A 19,538-nucleotide genomic window follows, 5' to 3' on the forward strand; every position below is an offset into this window, starting at 1 on the left:
TGTAGCACACAATAAAAGGATTTGAAGAAAAAACACACTCTCCCATACTTTGGTTTAAAAAAAAATGCTCTTGCCTCAAGAAGGAACATTTAAAACTAAAAGAGAACATATTAAAAAGGAACAACACCAGAACTATTCAAGCAAATAAGTAGATTTGGAAATGAATTTTGACAGCATAATTCGAAAATTATGGCAAAGATAATGAAAGGGTTAAGAGGAAGTATGCTGATTAGCAAGAAGTCCGACCATCATATTTATCATTTTATGCCATTTTGGCGCAAGCCTCCTTTTTTACCCCGAGCAAAAACATTCCGTGTTCGCTCAGGCATGAACGAAACTAAATTATTTTAATGGCTTTTGAAGGATAAGACTCCAGAGCACATATTGACACCAAAATATAGAGATCATAATTTGAAACAAAAATTTTATAGACTTTTCAAATCTGTCCCGTTTTTTTTTTATACGCACTGTATAGTGACTTCACTACGAGTGCTAATTTTCGAGTTCAAATTTAAACTAGAAAAATCAGAACTCGTATAGGGCAGTCACTATACAAGCAACATGTAAGTGCTAAATTGGCTCTTCATATTTTACAGTGTACAAGGCGCGACTATGGGCCCAAAAGAACCCCAAACAAGTATTTTCCATATTCTCAAAATGCGCCACTTAACAAGTATTGGCGTGTGAGACCCCGACTCTTAACAAAAAGATACCCTTGAAAAGAATTCCCTGAACTGACCCCTTAGACAAGTACACCGATATTTTAATTTTCATATCACGGACATCGCGTCGGTTTACTGGTTTAGTACCGTCCCATCTCCCACACCTCGATCAAATCGGACCCTAAACACGCAGTATTGGGGCAAAAAGTACATCTTTATAAAGCATTTTAGTCTTTGTAATACCCTGAGGCTTGCAAATGTTACCGTCAACACGTAGCTTTCCGTGCGAGATAATACCCTTCTTCAGTATTTTAGTGTTTTGACACCCTTGTAACGTTACGTACGTAACGTGCCCAATCTTGAAAAAAAGAAAAGCTTTTAACACGTTTTCTTTGGTCGCGTTACCTCTGCAGAAGATAAGTGGAACCGTGGACTATACCAACAAAAACTTACCATCATCTTGGGCCGCAACCGTGCTAATAGCAAAACAGTAGAGAGCAGTTCTCAGGAAGGACATCATCTTTCAAGAAGAAGACGGCAGTTCGCATTCGGAAGAGCCAGACAATTACTGATTAGGAACTGATCATACTCACAGTTGTGATGACAATTATATCGAATCGAATCGACCAATAAAGTGGATTACGCTACGAGCTTCTCGGGGCGCGGTACGAAGGTCCATAACTGCACTTCTACGACAAGATCTTAGCCATTTGATTGGTTGTTTGATCCTTCCCATTTTGTCCATTGCACGCGCCGCATAGACCATGCAGTATTGATACAAATACTGAATTATACAAAGTGGGCGGTGACGAGGAAAGCCGGGGGGGGGGGGAGGGGGTTCTTAGATTTTTTAAAGCTATATTTATTATCGTATTTGAGTACCTGCACGGATTTTGTCCCAGACGCTCATCTGGCACTGGCCACTCCCATCCCACCTCTTACATGGGCGGCAGTGAAGTACAGATGCTGGCTTAGTGTGCCCCCCCCAACAAGAAAAAAAAGAGCTATGAAAGGAAAGAAAAGGGCAGATAGAAGGTTGAAATAACATCATTTTCTGAATGTTATAAAAATTTATCATTGAAATTTGTTAATTGAAAATGTTTGCTGGCTCATTTAGCTTACTCTCAATACAATATTAGTAGTATCCCTCAGAAATCTCGATATTTACTGGTCATGCTGGTTAAAAAGATATTTTTTAGTATAATATATTATCTTTTGGGGCTATCCAATGCCGCACTACCATATATACTACCTCGGCTATCATGGCTATAGCACAATGCAGCTACAACAGTCATGTACAAAGGCGCTTGGTGCATGCATGATGAACGCAGCATCTGTCATGCGCCATCTGTCTAGAAAACTATTCCGAGGCAAACAGAGGCATTAATCATGCCGGAAACCAATTCACGTCACCAGGGTTGAGTGCTGCACAATGTGGATAAATTTCTTGCCTAAGGAAAACACTCCATTGCTGAGATTCGAACACACGCCACTCTGATCGAAAGAAGAAGGTCCTAAACACGAAACCACGAGGCCCCCAATAACTCAACCAATATCTCAAAGACCCTTGTAGTATATAAGCTATTACTTCTTCTGTAGAATTTATTTCTTGAGGGCGTTTCATCAACATTTTATCCGAAAAGTTGCCGAATCTGACTACTTTCCTTGATGTTGATTGGCCGAGAAGCAATGTTACTATGGTAACTGTCGGATAAAACGTCCATAAGTCCTTTCATGAAACGCTCCCCATGACTTTATTAAAGATCATGTTCAACATAACACGGCATAAGATCCAGGCCTGGCAACCCACTGCGATTTCGCCAACAGGTATCATTGCAAAAACTACGGTGTTAATTTAACATCAGCTCGGAATCTATACATGTCCACTCCAGAGAAGTATTGAAACATCACCAATTTGGCATCAAACCGATGCTGTTTTGATACCGGGGGGGGGGGGGGCACTTCCATTCACGAGTGGATACCATGCGCGACCATGGGGTCTCGAAAAGCACCCTAAACACGTAATTTTCATATTCGGAAAATGCACCCCTTAACAAGTATTGGCGTGTGAAACCCTTCCTTTAACAAGTATTGGAAACAAAACGATACTCATTGCAAATATTCCCTGAAGTGAACCCCTAAACAAGTACAGGAATGTTTTATTGTTACGGGTCCTTCGGTCGTCGGCTTTACTTATTTGGCTTAGTACGACCCCACCGTCTACACCTCAACCAAATCGGACTATAAACACGAAATGTTGGGGCAAAAAGGACATCCTTCATAAAACATTTTAATTTTGTTTCATCATCCCCGCAGATTTGATCCTAAGCACGTAACTTTCCTAGCGAAATAAATACCGTTTTTTTCATTATTTTCGTGTTATTGACACCGTTATCACGTTACGTACGTAACGTGCCCTTTTTATCCCTTTTACGTGTTTTTTTTGGTCGCGCATGGTATCCACTCGTCGAGTGGCCCCCGGGACATATCTGGTGTTACACCAAAACGAAATTTGTGTACATGTTTAACACTTCTCTGATGTGGACATATATATATATATATATATATATATATATATATATATATATATATATATTCCGGGCTGGTGTTAAATCAACACCAGAATTTTTGCAGTGTACATTTGCATAATTATGATATAATGCAATGATGATGAATGGGTTCCATTTACTACGAAGGGAAATCTGCACGTCAATCCAGAACCCGACCTCCACAATCAAATAAATCCTACTTCTTCTTCTACAATTACTGTATTCTAAGCTAAATAATAATAATAATATAGGATATTTATATTGCGCACATATCCACCTTGTTAGGTGCTCAAGGCGCTCCTATATTACCCGGCTAAGCTAGGCGTTCATAGCGCACACAGCTTCTTAAGGAATTACTTCCTACCGGTACCCATTTACCTCACCTGGGTCGAGTGCAGCACATCGTGGATCAGTTTCTTGCTGAAGGAAATTACGCCATGGCTGGGATTCGAATCCACGACCCTCTGTTTCAAAGTCCGAAGACTAATCCACTGGGCCACAACGCTCTGTTTCAATCCTAACTCTGAATAAACTGTGCCATCTTTTCAATGTTCAATTTCCATTTATTTCATTTTCAACAAAACAAAGTAAAGTGGTCGAAATCATTATAATGAACTTATACAGACAATATAAATTGGGGCATGTTCAATATATATTTTTCTATAAGTAAAACAAAATAGAGTATTTTATATAAGCAAAATATCATAAACATTATAAAATGAAATTCTGAGAAAATGGAGGGATCCACTAAAAAGCCGTGCTTGTACTGTGTGGAACCCTCTAAATAATTATTGCAGAATTGTCTATGAAGACGGACACAGAGGTGAGAAAACAAAGAACAGTAGAACAAAGAACCAAAAAAAAGAAGAACTGAGAAAAATGGAAACGCACACAAGGGATATGAAAATATGCAGGAGCATACGAATTACAATGCATTAATTCAGTATGATGTAACTGTATGGCGTGAGCTACGAAATAAACCGGTGTGTTGGCTCAGTTGGTAGAGCGTCTGTCTCACAACCGGGAGGTCGGGGGTTCAAACCCCGGCCGCGTCAGACCAAAAGACGTTAAAAGATGGGAGTTGCTGCTACCCTGTTTGGCGTTCACGATCAAAGGGATAGAGCCTCGTCGATCTGGCGCTGCACAGTGGCTTCCGGGCCCACGATCAATTAGGCAAAGCAAAATTTTCGGAGTATATTATATATGTGTTCTTTCGAACAATAGAATAATTTAAAGATGTATGATCACCAAATCTAAAGATTATAATGATAACAAACACATATGAAAGAGCTCAATCTATATATATTCAGACATAAATGAGCGAAACGATGAAAGCTTTGGTTTTCTGGGGCCCGTTGCAGAAAGAGTTGCAATCAAACGCAACTCTAAAAATCATGCGCAACTTGATTTTCAACCAATCAACAGCGCGCATTTTGGACTTGCGATTGATTATTTGACTTGCGTTTAAACGCAACTCTTTCTGCAACAGACCCCTGAACTGTCAACAATTTACAGTCAATGCAGTAGATCGTGTAGATGTTCGGGAAAGTGAAAAGAAAGGGGGAATCTGTTTTGCATCAAAATCCATAAGTTCCAATGATTAATTGCTTGTGCTCTTCCCAGGTATGTGTAAATAAGAATTCTTTATTTACACATTTTTTTCTTCAAATCTACAAATCTATCTACATATACGCTGATTTTTCTTAATTTTACTCGTTCAAGACCAAAAAATTCGTATTATGGTATACAATATATATTCATCTAAACTGTTTTTACCTGGGTTATCAACTTGAGCTTAATGATACCCGGTAATCAACGTCAAAAGGACCATTCATTTTAATCCACCTTAGATTCTCCGTTTGGAGAGAAGCTTTGGACGTGAATCGGTGGTATCCGAACATGATGCATGTTAACTCTTAATGAAAACTAGAAAATTGGTACTTAAAGTTTTCATCAGCATTTTTTTTACCCAAAATAGGAGAAAATTCACATTTTATCACATAGTGATATTGTAAAAACGACCACTGTAATCCAGGCTGGGGGAGTCATGGCCGTAAGCCCCTTTTACAACTTCACGGATGCAACACGGATCATCACGGATCTCAGTCCGTGATGATCCGGGGTGCCAAATTTGTATTTTCCTAGCATTCCCGGAGTGAGTACGGAGTTAACTGGTTATTAACACGGATATGTACGGAGTCTACAAGGATAGGCAAGGTAGCAATAGGGATCCTGTTTGATATGCTCCCGGAGCCAACACGGAATACCCGGATGATCACGGATGTTACTGGGTCTTTACACGGACCTTCACGGTTGCTCACATTCTGTACTGGGATATATTTTGCTAGAATGAAGTTTCGTCCCTTTTTGGAGCATCTGGAGCATGCTTGTGCTTGGTTATGAATACGGACTATTGTTCATGTACGCAAACAATACAAACATTTGACCCCGGATAAAGCCGGTATCAACAAGGATCACCCGGTTCTTACAAGGAGCCTCCCGGATGCATTCGGTAGCTACACGGATGTACAAGGAGGCTACAAGGATGAACACGGATGATTATCAGTCCGTGTACTCCGGGATGAAAAATTAAACATGTTCAATTTTTCTCCCGGACATGCCGGTACATCAAGGATGGCGCCGGATGAGTAGCCGGAGTGTCCACGGTAGTCCCGGACTGTACACGGATAACCCCGGATTGAAAATCCGGGATGAACCGTGTTGCTTCCGTGAAGGTGTAAAAGGGGCTTTAAAGAAATGAAGAGAACAATGGTAGGTGTAGCTGAAATCGAGGTTCCCCTGAGCTATCTGCCGAATTGTTTTCATATTCCCAGCGGCTGTCATACGCCCTTGTTAAAGATATTGTAAACACTTCAAGTTGAGACAAACTTGACACATATGGCTTGCTTGACTTCAAAATACCTATGATTGTGATGTTAGAGTGAATGTACTTTCAGGCAACATGATTTCATTTTTTTATGCCATATAGGTGATAAATCCTGTACTATAATTCAATTTTTTTTTAACTGTGAGTAAATTAGTGATTAAGAAAATGATTTCTAACAAAATGCAAGTAAATGCATATTTTTTTTCCAATTCAATTCAATTCAGTTCTTTATTTATTCCATTTCCATTGAAAGCATAATTCAAAGTAATATAAAGTAGTACAAATCAGTACATTTTTAAAGACGAGCATTCTTACTTTGTAAAACCAAAAAGGCAGTACTATATTGAGCATAAATGGAAATGAGGGGGTCCACTAAAAAACAAAGTTTGTAAAGTGTGGATCCACTTGGAAATGAAGAATAATATATTCGACTTATTCATATATGCGTTTATATACAGTAAAAAAAAGGAGAAGGAACAAAAGGGTCGAAATCATATTGATGCAAACATAACAACAGAACAAATGCAAAGCTATTAATACAAAGAGGTCTTCTCTGTGAAGGATATGTTACGCAATAGACAGTAGGAATAAGTGATTTTTGGAATTCTAAATAGCCGCCATTGACTCTATGTACAATATGAGCGGCAGCGAGACAAATAATTTTTACAGATTCAGGAGCTACTTGACTATAAACTTAATATAACTGTGTTTTCTGAGTGAAATAATGTCTCAACTTATTTTCCCCATTTTTTTCTTGTCGTATATGAGAAAAATAGGGGGAGACCGGGGAGAAATGGGAATGGGAAGAAATGGGACACTCATATGACTAGAAAAATAATTAGCCAATCAGCAAGCTGGTTACATCAGAAAAAAGGTGGGCCTCGGCATAGATCAAAGCAGATTTATCAGCTACGCTACAAAAGCTCTATAGTTAAGTTTTAAAAGTTTTTTTTTTTTATACCCCTTATATAGATACTTATTCATTGTTTCTTGTGAGTAAAATATCAAATATTTCACATATGGTAGGTCCTATATTATGCTATTTAGTAACTTAATAAGTGTGCAAACTTCTGAAGATAACATTGCTTAAAAAAGACAGGTTAGAATCAGTAACTGCATTTTTTTTGTTACTTAAGGGGAGAAATTGGGACACACCGTCCAATTTTTCCCCGTACTGTCCCGTTTCTCCCCAGCATGCCCAGCACGTGTCGATTCTACGTGTGCAATCCAAATTCCATGACTGTGAAATTGATATTACCATTACCGTATCATCTTTATTGTACACTAAATGATTTTCTCGAATTTATAGTGCTTTAAGTTGGCCTTATTTTCCTCCCAGAAATTATCAAAGAGCAAACCAATATATAATGTCCACACTTTATTTTGTTTTTGTTTTTTCTTAAATAAGGCACACGTATGAGTGGAAAATCAGTTCTATAACTATAACTGAAAGAGCTACCCTGAGTAAATAATTCTGAAATAAGTAAATAAATAAATAAATGAACAAATGAATAAATGAATAAATAAATGAATAAATAAAGCTTGCCAGCAGAACATTAAGTTAGCCTCAAATTAATGTTCATTTGTTTAGGCCACAACATATCATTTGACAAATTGCCTTGTTTACTCAAAATGTTATCGCTATGAAGCATAAGAACATAGTTACACTCACAATATAAGGTTTTATTTGGGCAACCGACGACGAGAAAATTTTCCAAAATGATCTATAAATGTAAACAAGTTTGTCTTGCTTTCTGCAAGAAATCAACTCATTTATTTCATTAGATTTGTTTTATAATTAACATTTCTTGCCTAAGAGTAGTAAAAGTTATTCCACAGTAATCTAGATTAATACAAGGAAAATTACATCATACATCATTTATATGGCAAGTAACTTATGCCCAGGTTGTTCTTTGTCGGTTTAAAGTGCCCTTTTCAAAGGAATGTATATATTCACATGTAATTCAACTCCTACATGTATAACAATCTTTTCAAATTGATTGACTGTTTATATTAGTAATTTACAAATCTTAAAGTGTTATTTGAGTTGTCATAAGAAAACGTTAGGAATACATGTAGATCATCTATCCGCATAGGCGGCGGAAGCGGGGGGGGGGGGGACGGTCCCCCCTAAATTTGTTGTTGATGACCTCTTTTTTTTTTTTTTTTTGCTTGTCAAAATTTTTTATACGTCCCCCCTAAAAGTTTGGGGTTGAGAACCTTTTTTTTGCTTGTCAATATAATTTTTGTTGTCCCCTCCTAAAATTTTTGGCTTCCGCTGCCAGTGTCTATCAGATGATATCTTTAATTTCAAGACGAGAATATGTGTATGCCTACCTGTTACTAGTAAAAAATTCTCGCCTTTTCAGGAAGAAAAAGGTGAGAATGGCGTATGCACTTTATAGAGGGGAAACTTCAAAAAGTTCAGCGATTATGCTCTTTTCCTCAGCCAAGTGAGCTTGTAAAGGGCCTTCTTTTCACCAGCCAATTCATCTTTTTTGGCTTATGTCTTCATTAAACTTTTTTTAATCATCTTTTTATCATCATTTTTATCTTCTTCTTATGATACATAATTCTATTGATTTAATTATATTTAATGATATTGATTATATTGATTTAAACTTGACATGTATGTTAATTTATATTCAAATCACTTATCGAATATGTTTATCTTTTTTTCAATATTGAATTATATATGCTTTTATTTAAGTTGAATCAATCTACCTTGTATTATGTTGAAGAATGAAAAATAAATTGAATTGAAATGAATCATCAATGAGGATTTACTGATTGTTTTGTTGTCGTCCCATTTCACCCATATGTCAAATTTCACCCCTCTTGATGTCCCATTGCACCCTGTGGTGTCCCACGTTACCCCCGTAATTAAAGGAAAAGTCCACCCCCAAAAAAGAAAAATTCAGCCAGCATAACACTGAAAATTTCATCGAAATCGGATGTAAAATAAGAAAGTTATGAGATTTTAAAGTTTCGCTTCATTTCACAAAACAGTTATATGCACATCTTGGTCGGTATGCAAATGAGGGAACTGATGACATCACTCACTATTTATTTTGTATTTTATTATATGAAATATGAAATATTTTGATTTTCTCGTCATTGTCATGTGAAATGAAGTTTCATTCCTCCCAGAACACATGGAATTCCATTATTTTAGCATTTTGTGTTTCAGGCAAGGAGGTCCTAATCATCAAATTCGTAAAAAATGAAAATTGTATAATTCAAACAATAAAAAACAAAAGAAATAGTGAGTGATATCATCAGTTCCCTCATTTGCATACAGACCGACATGTGCATATAATTGTTTTTTTTTAATGAAGCGAAACTTTGAAATGTCATAACTTTCTTTTTCTACATCTGATTTCGATGAAATTTTCAGCATTGTGCTTGTCTGATTTTCTTTATTGATTTAAATCAACGATTTCTTGGTGGACTTGGCTTTTAAGGTTTTCAAAAATCATTAATTACAAAAAAATAGAGGAAGGATAGCTCATACTTCATTACATACTTCAGTACCTATAGTATATACGTTATGATCATAGCCTAGCTTGACAAAAATGTAAAAAGTTACGAGGAACCTTTCCTGATTATGCCAAACTTTCCCATTTAAAACCGTTTCAAGAAGCCACAACGGTATCATGTACAGAGGGAAGGGGGGGGGGGGGACATATTACTTCTGTTTGTTTTTACCATAGAGAGCAATGTATCCGTCATAATAATAACCTGGAGAAGTGATTGGAACAAACCCCGTCATGTGGCCAAAGGTAGTTCCAATCAATGCCACAGAATTTGCAAAATATTCCGGGGGTTTTCAATTTTTTTTCTAACCCTTTCTTTCTTTCTGTCTGTCTCTCTCTAGCTTGCGCAAAACGTCGGTTATTTGGATATGGAATTATAGCAGGAATGAAGAAAATCGACGTCTGCGTCCCGGGGCGAAATTATTTTTCCCACAGGAGATCCGGACCCCAATATGAATATTCATGACTTTCAAGTCCACGCGCCTGCGTAATCTTTATTCCGAATAGGCAAGTAATGAATATTCATACTTAAAAAAAAAACTTAAAAAGTAACAAAACTTGCCTGTGGTATTTGATAATCACATAATCTTTTTTACTATTTTTTTAATTAACTGTTCGTTGAACCGTGAAATGATGAATATTGTTGAAGATATTCTTGCCAAAAATAAATGTAATCATATTTGATCATTTTTGTATTGGTACAAAAACGTGTAAAACATCTAATTCTAGCAAACTCTGACATTTTTTCATCTGTGAAGTATAGTCAAATATTGTATTGTTTTTACGAAAGTAACTTTTACTTGCCTTCTGAACATTTCTTTTCATGAGCATGTGGAATTCCTAACGATGAAATGGAATCAAAGTCACGATATTAGGCTTGTGAATTACAGAAAGTGACAATTTTACCTTATAAGCCAGTTCGTAGTTCCTTTCTGCGCATGATCAAAAGATTCTACGCATGATCAGAAGAAGGTCATTTGTACAAAAGTGACATGGTGCTTTAAAATCTAATGAGATAAGCACCAACTTTGATGTCTTGATTATTCATATATTTTTTTGAATTGTCGTTTTCATTTACATCCACAAAAAATCAACAATGCTTCCACGAACGACTGGCATGTCACAGTTTGTCAAGTACATTGTGCAACATGCTAAGATATGCATTCAAAGTAGGGATGCAACAGATACCTTCATTAAGTGTTCATTGGTGTGCTATTCTAGTCACCTGGTCTATTCAATTTCTTCATCCTGCTATGTAAGGCAAGCTTACGTAATATCTTGCTTTGAAATCTGCCTATCATGATGAAAGAAATGAAAGGTCATTTGACCAAAATTGCCCATGAAGTAACTACGAACTGGTCTATTGTTGTTTCCTGGAGCATGACATGAAATATGTCGGTAGCATTCACTCAGAAAGTAGTTTGACTACACTGTTAAAAAACCCCAGATTTTACAGAAAATAAAGAAGATATGGCAGAAAGCAATAGCAGATTCATTCCGTAAATTCATAAAACATGGATTTTTCTGCAATTTAACAGAACAGGTGTGTTTAAAAAGGGTGTTAATTTAAGACAATTTGTAACTTTGAGGTTCCATACACCAAATACCAATTTCCTGCAATTTTGCATAAAATATTGTAAGATTACAGGTGTTCTCGAGACTCTGCTGCAGAAACTTCTATTATTATAAGGATACAATTTCTAACAGTGTACATGCTCATGTAATATTTCTTTATTCCTCCTGGTCCAGAAGTAAAAAAGTATGTTCTCCCAAATAATTTGATACCATATTTATGTGGTATGTCTTAACGCTTGGATGATCGCGAGGTATTCTTTGCAGTAATGTAAATTTGAATCAATGCAAATTAATTTGAAAGTAATGCATGTCTGTAATGAATGAATCCAGATGTCAATGATGTCATAATACTAAAATGATTCTATTGAAGTCTATTTCAAAACACCTTTTCAAAAATTTACATTATTATTGTTTAATACACACTTTTTTGTATCAATTCTCAAATGAAAAAAAGCCTGGATTCACAAAAATATTGTTTACTAACTCATGTAGGGTTATTGACATCTTTGGTATCTGGATTCATTTATTGCAGCCATGCCTTACTTTGGCGCAAATCAAAACATACATCAAGGCGAAGAATACCTACTGGTTGTCTGAGCAGGAAGACATACCACATAAAAATGGTATTAAATTATTTGAGAGTCATAATTTTATATCGGCTAATAATTGTGCATTCATGACATATTTTGGATTTATAAGATGTCATTTGATTTGTGAGGTGTCATTTTTTTAAAATTTACTCACAAGGTATACATACATGAATACACGGAAGGATGCTTGCACGCATACACCCACACACATCCGAACATGCACAAGCGCGCAGACACACATCCTTGCATCTTCACACAGTGTAAGGACAGCCACAAACCAATGTTCAAGAGCGTAGCTCAGACAGACACCGTCGCCCACTTACACACTATTATACACAAACCATATGTCTCAACGCTTTAGTCAGGCGCCTTCACTCTCACTCTCTTTATAGTTTTCCCAGCCTTCTTGAAAATTAAAGGAGAATGAAACCTTTGGAACAAGATAGCTTGTGTAAAAACAGAAAAATAAAAAAGAAACAGATCATCGAAAGTTTGAGAAAAATCGGACAAATAATGAGAAAGTTATGAGCATTTGAAAATTGACAATGCGACAAAGATGTGTGATGTCACATGTGAACAACTCTTCCCATTACTTTAGTACATATTTCACTCAAATTGCCTCTTTGATCACATCTATCAGTAGATCATGTGTTCTTTCTATAGGAGGGCATGTAATACAGATTTTTAAAGAATACATCATGGATAAAGAGTTTGTGTCACCATAAGAAAAAGCAAAAAGAGACATTTTGAGGGTATTTCATAGTCCATCAAAGGGAAAGTTGTTCACATGTGACATCACACATCTTTGTCGCATTGCCAATGGGAGGATAGCATTAGTGATTGCAATATTCAAATGCTCAAAACTTTCTCATTGTTTGTCCGATTTTTCTTAAACTTTCTTTGTTCTTATTCTTTGATTTTTCTGTTTCGACATAAGCCTACTTGTTCCACACACTGTTAAAAAAACCCTGATTTTACAGAAAAATAAAAGAAGATTTTGCAGAAAGCAATACCAGAATCATTTTTTAAATTCATGAAACAGGAATTTTTCTGCAATTTAACAGAACAGGTCTGTTAGAAAAAGGGGAAAAGAGTGTTTTATTTAAGGAAATTTGTAAGATTACACACACCAAATACCAATTTCCTGTAAGATTACGCAATCTGGTAAGATTACAGGTGTTCTCGAGACTCTGCTGCAGGAACTTCTTTTAGTTTAAGGATAAATTTTCTAACAGTGCAGACTACATTTCCCTTTAATGAGGGGAAAAAACATTAAACATGGTGATAAAACAAGTTACTGTTTTGGAAAATGGTAGCGTCAGCAATAAACGATGCGTTTTATGCCTACTACATGTAGATCAATGCACGTGCGCATCTGTTCAGAGTAATGAAATGTACATTTACCGGAGATGGTTCTTTTAGTGAAAAGTTGTTCTTCATTATCTGACGCTGCGACACGCCGACCCTTACACCTCTTATGTTCTTATCCAATGGCTGGTCATAGAGTGAGACGAATTTTCGGATTTGTCCTGATAGTCATTTATTTTAACAAGGGTGAGTTATGAGATTTCATGTATGTTCCCTGAATTCCTTCTTTTGACCGCCGCATATTAATGGTAATAATTATGATAATAATTGGATTTATATAGCGCTTTTTCAAGAGGGTACAAAGCGCTGTTGATGGCATGAGAGGTTAATGGTTATATAGTGAAGGTTATATAAGCGTGCTTTGGAATGTTTTTTGAAGAGGTAAAGAAAAGCGAGGTTCCGGAGAGATGGGGAGGAGGGGGGTTTGTTCCAAAGGCGGAGGGCAAGGGATGAAAGGGGCCCTTTTTTCGGGATTTGGAATAACATACGGAGTGGCTGTAGAACGAAGAGATTATGTAGATTTAAAATTATGTAACTGGAAAAATTGTCGATATCCCCATTTGGACGTTTTTTTTTTTACATAAATTAGCTTTTAACTTTCTTATTGGGATTTTGCAATCATTGCTGTCACATGGTAAAATGGCATATCTTTGAATTGCCATCTGTCGACCGTCAGCCGATGGTAAAACGGTCTCGAGACGGTCTCGAAAACCGCTTTTCTGAGACAAATGACTTAAAAGTTTAGAGTAAAGGGACTAAAATAATGTAGTTCTAGCAATAGGGCAAGATGAAGGATATAAGACACTAACAACTGAAGAATCCTGTGCTTTTTTGAGGTTTTAAAGGAGAATGAAACCATTGGAACAAGATAGTTTGTGTAAAAACAGAAAAATCAAAGAAACAGATCAACGAAAGTTTGAGAAAAATCGGACAAATAATGAGAAAGTTATGAGCATTGGAATTTTGCGATCACTAATGCTATGGAGATAGCAAATTGGCAATGCGACAAAGATGTGTGATGTCACTTGTGAACAACTCTCCCATTACTTCAGTATATAATTTCACTAGAATTGCCTCTTTTATCACATCTATCCATAAATAATGTGTTCTTTCTATAGAAGGGCATGTAATACATATTTTTAAAGAATACATCATGGATAAAGAGTTAGTATCATCATAAGAAAAAGCAAAACGAGACATTTTGAGGGTATTTTATAGTCCACCAAAGGGAAAGTTGTTCATCAGTGACATCACACATCCTTGTCGCATTGCCAAAGTGAGGATCCCCATAGCATTAGTGATTGCAATATTCAAATGCTCATAACTGTCTATTTGCCAATTTTTCTCAAACTTTCTTTATTCTTATTCTTTGATTTTTCTGTTTCTACACAAGCCTATTCGTTCCAATGGTTTCATTCCCCTTTAACTATAAAATAGATAAGATTTTTGTGAAGATAGACTGTTTAACCTTAGCTCATGACTGTATACACTCATGCTACACATAAAAAATGTTAAAAATTTTGATCTAGTAAGACCATTTTCCCGTCTTTATTTCATAGTTTAAAATAGTTTATCTTCTAGCTAGACCATTTTATGAACACATATGAAAGTGTCATGGAGAAACGGTTCTGACTCTCGCGTTGAAAGGGTCATGTGTTTGAATCCCATCTCGGCCTAGCGTCCTTTGGCAAGCCGTTAATCCATACTTTGCCACTTTCTACCCAGATGTCATAAACGGGTACCCGGTATGATGCGGAAGCCTAAGTAGTATACCTAGCAAATGAATCTATGAACTCTTGTTGGAATACTCCCCAGGGAGTGGAGAAAATGTATTAATTGTTTGCGGGTATATGCCAGGATCCGGTGACCGGGGTGATATGTACAAGTAAAGCGCTCAGAGAAACAATGTAATAAGCGCTAAATAAATGTAAATAAATGTAATTGTTATTTAAATTAATATTTTATCATATTGTTTAAATTGGTCAATATTGTGACTTGTTATACCATAGTTTCCTCACAAATTTGAACCATGTCTTTAGTTATGGCAAATGGTCAATATATTTTTTTTCAATAACGTGAATAATAATCAAGTATCATCTAACATACATATACTATAAAAGCGTAAACATGGTAAAGGCCGTTAGATCTTTTTACAAACGGTGACTTCCCTGTGAAAATTTGACGCCTGTTATGATAGTTATACAATGCTGTTTATTCATGAGTCCATTGTTTGAAGAGTGAACTCGTTAATTCAAAACAGTGGACTTATGAATAAAATAGCGTGGATAACCACGGTAACGGGCGTCAATTTGGCGCACTGTGACAAAAGCGCGCATTAGCATTGGACATTTTTTTTCAATATACGCGGTAAGATAAGCATAATTTATACAGGTAATCAGCATACATTTGTAAACCATGGACTCAACCGTTTGTTTTAAAAAGCACCTTTGTGAATTCGGGCTGATATGATTTGATAAGATTAAAAGAAAAACATCATACACTCACAACACTGACAATTTAATCTTCTTGAAAGGGATCACGTATCTTAACTCCTGGTGTGATAAACTTAAAAACCCTAAGCAAATTATGTATCATCAAAATATTTCTTTAACTCTTATATTCTCCTTTTTAATTATTTGATCATACATTGTAATTGCTTGACTAAATGCCATTCCAGAGCGCTTAAATACTTCTGAGGGGCGTTTCATCAACATCTTTGTCCGGCGAGTTTTCAGATCTGACAACTTTCCTTGAATAGGATTGGCTGAGAGTCCATGTTACCATGGTAACTGTCGGGTAAAACGGACGTGCCGGATAAAACGTCCTCCAAGCTCTTTCATGAAACGCTCCACTGATGAAGATGTGATCAGCGCTACATAAGTGTTAGAATGGCTCGACAGTTCTCAATTTGGCTAATAATTGATTGCAAGTTTTGTTTGAAACCTACCCCCTAGGTTGGGCATCTGCTGGAAAAGGAAGTCAAGATAGTTGTGAACCAGTCGTTCAGGATGGGAAGATAATACATCAGAGGGTCAAATACCATGTCGATGGCACACGGTCTTTTGGAAAGCCTGGAAATAAGTCTATACCTGTTCAACGACAATTTTGTGAAACCGGTAAGGAAATTGTCAATAGGGAGTTTTCGCAAGCACTACGTTGGTGCCTTCTGAAACGTTCGGAGAATCTTTTGTCAAAAGCATGCTTGATGAGTTGCAAATATGAGCGAACCACACTGATTGGTTCGTGGTCAGTATTTTAAACCAAATGCGCGTGTAACATTGATCTTTATTGGCCAGTTCGTTTAGGTTTAGTCATAAACAGGTGAATGAAAACAACAGTGCCGTCCTGAACACTTCACAATTTTTCGTCCGGTCCCAATCTTAGGACGGTCTGTTGTCCCGGTCCACAAAATTTTGACAAAAACCTCTCAGGTGTCACGCGATTTGACTTGCATTTTTAATAGATATACAACGTTGCCGAATCTACAATTGCGAAAAAGTCCGCAATCCCTATTGGTACATGAATAACTTTGCAGAAGATGTCCCAGACTTCAGGTGCTATATTGCAGAAGAATACACACCCACACACACGCACACACAAACGTGGAAATCTCCATGGTCTAACCAGGCTCATGAAATCACAACATTGCGCGTGTTAAGAATGGCAACAACAGTACTTACAATTCTTTTCAAGTTTGATAATAAGCCAGTTCGTAGTTCCTTTCTGCGCATGATCAATAGATTCTACGCATGATCAGAAGAAGGTCATTTGTACTAAAGTGACACGGTGCTTTAAAATCTAATGAGATACGCATCAACTTTGATGCCTTAATTATTCATATATTCTTTTGAACTGTCGCTTTTATTTACATCCACAAAAAAACAACAATGCTTCCACGAACGACTGGTATTTCACAGTTTGTCAAGTACATTGTGCAACATGCTAAGATATGCATTCAAAGTAGGAATGCAACAAATACCTTCATTAAGTGTTCATTGGTGTGCTATTCTAGTCACCTGGTCTATTCAATTTCTTCATCCTGCTATGTAAGGCAAGCTTACGTAATATCTTGCTTTGAAATCTGCCTATCATGATGAAAGAAATGAAAGGTAATTTGACCAAAATTGCCCATGAAGTAACTACGAACTGGTCTACTGGAGATGCACAATCATAAGGACAAAATGTGTTTCATGCATAATTCCAACAATAATGCATTCTCGATTTCATTCCTCTTTTATCATTAATTTAATGGGCTCAAATCAATTCACTGTACCTTTTTGAATGAAATTAAAATCTCCACAACTAATGTTCGCTTTTGCAAAGTGTGATACACTGGTAGTCTAGCTGCTCTTCATTGTTCAGCTTATTGTACTTATCCATCATTTATAATTTCTTTCAAGTTGGTGCACTGATCCCTATCAACAATAATAATAAAAAACTTCATTTTTATGATAATTACCCTTCTGCACATGCTCAATCTTATGATTTGATGAGCCTGGATTGATCAGGGAAATGTCCCTGCTCAGATCCCGAATGGTAAAGAAGGGGCTAAAATTCTAAAGAAAATATAGAAATACAGTCCATGTAGTTTTGCAAGTTGGAATGGCCTAAAATGGACCACTGTTGCGTAACGGGGTGAGTATTCAAAATTGCTCAAGCCAGACCAATGAACTATTCACTGAAGTTATATTTTGAAGAAAAAAAAAGTTTTCTACTCATATACAATTGATTGAAAATACTACATTTTGGAATAAATTCAGCCCTATGTCAAAGGGACATATGTATATATATAATCTTTACGGCCCATTGTTAATGGTCTTTGTGAAAAAGGTAATATTTTGATGGGTATTTTTGACCGCATAATGGGCTACTTAAACTCAACATGGCATAAAATTTACAAAATATTGCAAAAATATCTTTTTTAAAGACCTTTTAAGAGTGTTGTGAAGATAAAATTTATTCACATTTTTTTAACTGTACCCCCAGAAATGTCAATTGCCCAAAGCAGGTCTTTGGAGAGTAATTAAAAACACTAATTGAACATTAGCCTGGTTACATATCAATCTACGGAGTACGAATGGTTGTATGAAGGAACTTTGCGTGACTACTAAGGAAAAGAATATTTTATTAGCCCCTTTTTATCTGCGCAATAATTGCCGAGAAAATCACGAGTACAACCCGGCTTTATTGACAATAATTCCTGTAAAAACCTCTCGAAGAAAAGGGAACTATTTCTTGCACGATTCCTAAATCAACCCTCATGCATGCTTGCCCGTTTGTAGCCAAGGAGGTACACACTTATAAATAAGGGTAAAAACTTGAACATATAGGAGTTGGCATCATCCCAGCACAAAACGGGTCTGAATATGTATAATTATAAAAGAAGATGCACAATTTAACCCCTTTTTGACATAGTTATTCAGCTACATAAAAGGTGCACAGTCGGACCATTGGGGTGCAAACTTACAGGCAGGTGCGTTTCCACATCCTTGTTTCACTTTGGTGTGCACGATTACAGCCAAAAGGGTGATACTACTAGGGATGCTTTTCTACCGGGCCTATTGCTGTCTTCATACACTGCAAAAACTCCGGTGTTGATGTAACACCAGCCCGGACATCAGAGAAGTATTGAAACATCACCAATTTGGAATCAAACCGATACTGTTATAAAACTAATCTTAATATGTAAAAGCATCACATACTTGAAACTTGTAATCTTCTCTTGCCAGCACAGAGGAGAAATGAACAGCAGTTTTATTCTTGAAAGTGGCAACGAAACAGCAGTCTGAATAGCGTCATGTCAAGTCTCCACCTTCTCACATTCATGCACAGCAAAAACTGTGGTGTTAACCGGTGTACATAGAGGACCACACCAATTATTTTACACCGGTGTTAAATTGGTGATGTTAGTTTTACACCTATAGGTGTTATTACAGCACCTTTTGTTACATTTACACTCTTTGGTGTTATGTTTAATCTCTAGGGTGTAATTTTAACACCACAGGGTGTGGTCCTCTATTAACACCAATTGGTGTCAGTTTTAACACCGCAGTTTTTAACACCCCAGTGTGTCCATGATGTCTTATGTCAGCAAAATATTAAAGATCACATGCATAAAATCTAGACAAACCCACGGAATTAAAAGTGGATAAACCGCCCTGACTTCAAAGTGAAAAGGGAGGGAGCCCTTGCGTTCTCCTTGATCCTCATTGCAAAAAAAAAGGTGTTGCCATTTGGGGATTTCCAAATTTAGGGATTTTGAGAAGCTTTCGGGGATTGAAAAATTATTTGGGGATTCAAATAAATTGAGGGATTTTTCATGCATTTTAGGGGATTTTTGAAGGTTTGATGAAAAGCGCTAACATGACTAA

The sequence above is a fragment of the Lytechinus variegatus genome, chromosome 6 (genome assembly GCF_018143015.1).
Source record: "Lytechinus variegatus isolate NC3 chromosome 6, Lvar_3.0, whole genome shotgun sequence".
NCBI lineage: Eukaryota > Metazoa > Echinodermata > Echinoidea > Temnopleuroida > Toxopneustidae > Lytechinus > Lytechinus variegatus.